Here is a 4,352-nt window from a genome sequence, read left to right as displayed (position 1 = left end):
AAAGGTCAAGAAATAAAGCTCAAATACTTGTCTTTACTTAAACACTTAAATTATGTAAAATTGAAAATCCATTCTCATTTTTAAGTGAACACATTAATCTTCTAAGAAGTGAAAGAAGTTGTCATGAATTTAGGGAGAGGGAGTAATTTAGTCCTGACTTTCATCATCTCCAGAACTAGATGAAAAAGTAGACCAGTCAGCTGGTTCATAGGGCACTGATGCATAAATGGTACAAAAATCCACCACTGGGGTAGATAGACCCCCCGGGAAGCTATAGTCACTGAAGGGTTTATGTTCAAGTCTTGATCTTCACCCCTTGAATGTGGGTGAAACCTGTGACTTGCCTCAAACTAATATAAAATAAAGACTATGGTGGGTACTTCCTTGGTGGTCTAGTGGTTAAGACTTTGCTTTCCAATGCAGGGGTGCAGGTTCAATCAGGGTTCCCCTGGTCAGGGAACTGAGATACCACATGCCTTATGGCCAAAAAACCAAAAGGTAAAACAGAAGCAATATTGTAACAAACTCAGTAAAGACTTTAAAAAAAGAAAACTATGATCAAAGTGGCGAGATGGTAACATCTGTCATCACGCTACTGTGTGTATATATGTGTGCATGTGCAAATATATTCAAGAGTGATTCTCCACTGCCATTTTTTTTAATGAATGTGTTTCTATTTCTATTATAATTTAAAAAGTGCAAACATTCTGTTGGACCATATAAATGGCTGAGCATCAAAGAATTTGATGCTTTCGAATTGTGGTGCTGGAGAAGACTCTTGAAAGTCCCTTGGACAGCAAGGAGATCAAACCTGCCAATCCTAAAGGAAATCAACTCTGAATATTCATTAGAAAGACTGCTGCTGAAGCCCCAATATTTGGCCACCTGATGTGAAGAGTTGGCTCATTGGAAAAGACCCTGATGCTAGGAAAGACTGAAGGCAGGAGGAGAAGGGGGCAACGGAGGATGAGTGGTTGGATGAAATCACCAACTCAATGGACATGAATTTGAGCAAATTCCGGAGACGATGGAGGACAAAGAAGCCTGGAGCCCTGCAGTCCAAGGGGTCACAAAGAGTTGGACATGACTTGCCAACTAAACCACAACAATACATTCTGTAATTCAGCCACAGCCTTTACATCCGGGTGACTTCTTCACTGGATTTCAATTTCCTTTTATATAACAGATTCTTGTTCCTGAAGGCAGTTAGCTTTCCATCATTCTTTCTGTCTAGATAACATCTAAAGACAAGTCCAACAGGTACATGACTATGTACCCAGTGGTCACACATAATCTGAAGTAAGTTCATCATGAACGCTGCAACCTCAGAAACAACAATGATCCCACATCCAAGGACAGTGGCCTCCAAGGCTATTTCTGAATAAGTGAGCTGCCATGGTGTCAGGTGGGCTATGGAGAGGGACCACATGATGAAGAACTTTGAGCAGCCTCTATAACCTGAAAAAGACTCGAGGCTGACAGCTAGCAAGAAAGCAGGGAGCTCAGTCCTATAGGAGATAAATTCTGCAACAACCGAAGGGAGCTTTGAACTGGATCTTTCCCCAGGCAAGCCTCCAGTGAGACCCTAGTCTTGATCTACACCAGGTTTTCTACCTGAAGAGACCCTGAAGTAGAGAATCTCATTATGCTGTTCCTGGATTCTAGCCTACAGAAAACTGTGAGTAGTGAACACATACTGTTCAAGCTTTGAATATGCGGTCGTTTGTGATGCAGCCATGGAAAACTAATGCAACCATGCAACAGGTGAAAAAATTGGAGAAAATTGCATTTGCCAGAGTCCATTAAGGGGAGTAGCAAGTGTGGTTGGAATGACTAAAGTCACGAGGCATATAGATTCAGGGTTAGAATCTTTGGAAGCAAATGCATTAATTGTCCTGTGAGGAGAATAGGCCTGATTACTGAAAGGCCATTGTTTTGCAGGGGTCTATGGAGTTTCAAAGTCAGAACTGAATGACTCAGAACAGTAGAGAAGACCTTGCTGTTGCCCATTGTCCACAGAACCCTCTCCCTTTCCCCTGCAGCACTCAGTGTTGTTGTTCAGTCACTAAGTCATGTCAGACTCTTCGCAACCCCATGGACTGGTCATAGCTTTTCTTCCAAGGAGCAAGCATCTTTTAATTTTATGGCTGCAGTCACCACCTGCAATGATTTTGGAGCCCCCCAAAATAAAGTCTCTCACTGTTTCCATTGTTTCCCCATGTATTTGCCATGAAGTGATGGGACTGGATGCCATGATCTTATTTTTCTGAATGTTGAGTTTTAAGCCAACTTTTTCACTCTCCTCTTTCACTTTCATCCGAGGCTCTTTAGTTCTTCTTCACTTTCTGCCATAAGGGTGGTATCATCTGCATATCTGAAGTTATTGCTATTTCTCCCGACAATCTTGATTCCAGCTTGTGCTTCATCCAGCCTGGCATTTTGCATGATGTGCTTTGCATATAAGTTAAATAAGCAGGGTGACAATATACAGCTCTCCCAATTTGGAACCAGTCTGTTTTTCCATGTCCAGTTCTAACTATTGCTTCTTGACCTGCATACAGATTTCTCAGGAGGCAGGTCACATGATCTGGTATTCCCTACAGAGTCAATAGGGTCCAGAATTTGCCCCAGCTGCACATGCACACAGCTACAGTCCCATACAGTCCCATGTATTTTGGTGCTATAGGAGAAGTATGTCCAGGTGCAAACTTTGCAGCAAAGGGTTCCAGGTTCCAGCCTGTCTCATTCCCCATGAGAGACTCTACATCCTTGTTCTTAAGGGGTAAGGGGCCAAAGTTCTCTTCTGAAGTTTCTTCCTGCTGGTCAGGGTCCGCAGATCCTAGCCTACCCAGAGGTGTAAAAGTCCCTAGTCGGCTTTTCCAAGGGCCTGTAGGGACCTGGGCCACTTTCTACTGGGATGGGCTGAATTTCTTGAGCCATCATGAGCCTTACTTCAAATCTGCTATTGCATTTGGTTTGGTAACATTTTCTTTAGACTATTTATAGTTGTAAGGGGAATGATTTACAATCTTCCTTTTTTAGTTATCCTTGTCTGGTTTTGTTACAAGGGTTTTGCTAGGTCAGTAAAATCAATTGGGGCAGATATCCGTTGTTTTCTCTGCTCTGAAATACCTTATATTACATAGGACTTTCGTGTACTTAGAATGTTTTCCAAAACTTGCTGGTCAAATTTTCTGACCTAGTGCCTTTGGACTGAACATTTAAAATGGGGACAAAGTCTTTATCCCACAAGTAGGGATTAAAAACATTTAGAAATATCAAACAGTCAATGGACATGTGGACATGGAGAGGGGAATAGAGGGGTGGGATGAACTGGGAGATTAGATTTGACATAAATATACTACTGTGTGTAGAACATATAGCTAGTGGGAAGCTGCTGTATAGCACAGGGAGCTCAGCCTGGTGCTCTGTGATGACTACAGGGGTGGTCCTGGGGTGTGGTAGGAGGGAGGCTCGAGAGGGAGGAGATATGTCTATACTTATGAATGAGTAACATTGTACAGCAGAAACTGACACAGCACTGTAAAGCAATTATTCTCCAATTAAAAAAAATTAAATCTAAGAAAAAAAGAAATAGCAAACTAAATTGGTACCCACCCCAACACACTCTCACATGTAACTGTAATTTGTCAAGAAAACAACATATACTATCTTCCCAGTTTGGACCAGTTAGAAGGAAGTGGAGAAGAAACTTCATAAAATTCACCATGAAGGAAAAAAACCAGAAAAATCTGAAGAGAAAAAGCTGAACTGGGCTCACCACAAAGATTTGTCAACAGTATTGACCTCTTCTAATCACGACGATAACTCAGAACTTCTATTCAGATGGATTGCAATACAGCTCAACTTCTTAGGTTGACATTTAGACCTTTTCAGCATGACTGACCTTGTCATACAAAAGTTCACTTCCCAGAGGATTTACACATTAAGGTATCATTTTACTTTGCAAATATGCAGAGAGTTTAGCACAGGATCTAGTTCATGGTAGATATGCAATAAAAGTGAGTTTGCTTCTCCCAGACCCATAAAAAAATTTCATTTCATCTAAACATATTCACTTCTGTTCTCATAGAAAGAAAGGTAGTGGGTAATGGCATTATTTGATTTAGTAGCTGGAAATGAATGCCAGCTGCATGAACTTCAGATGCAATCAGAACTGCAGAGTCTCAATGCAATCTGGACATAACAAAATAAAATAACTTTGTAAAGGCACAGTATATCCAGTCAGCCAAACCTCATCCTTGGAGAGGGTTGGCTTTTCAGTCAGCTTCCATATGGATCTGAAAATTCCAAACCTTGAGTTCTGGCAGTTTAGAGTCCCAAGATGTGTA

At 41.4% G+C, this 4,352-nt stretch overlaps 1 pseudogene; it reads right to left on the bottom strand.

Moving 5' to 3' along the window:
• Positions 1-1,135: 1,135 nt before the first annotated feature.
• On the bottom strand, positions 1,136-1,339 carry LOC113879572 (annotated as a pseudogene).
• Positions 1,340-4,352: the final 3,013 nt, after the last annotated feature.

This window comes from Bos indicus x Bos taurus, chromosome 21, assembly GCF_003369695.1.
Source record: "Bos indicus x Bos taurus breed Angus x Brahman F1 hybrid chromosome 21, Bos_hybrid_MaternalHap_v2.0, whole genome shotgun sequence".
Classification (NCBI taxonomy): domain Eukaryota; kingdom Metazoa; phylum Chordata; class Mammalia; order Artiodactyla; family Bovidae; genus Bos; species Bos indicus x Bos taurus.
This window is presented reverse-complemented; position numbering and strand designations above follow the sequence as displayed.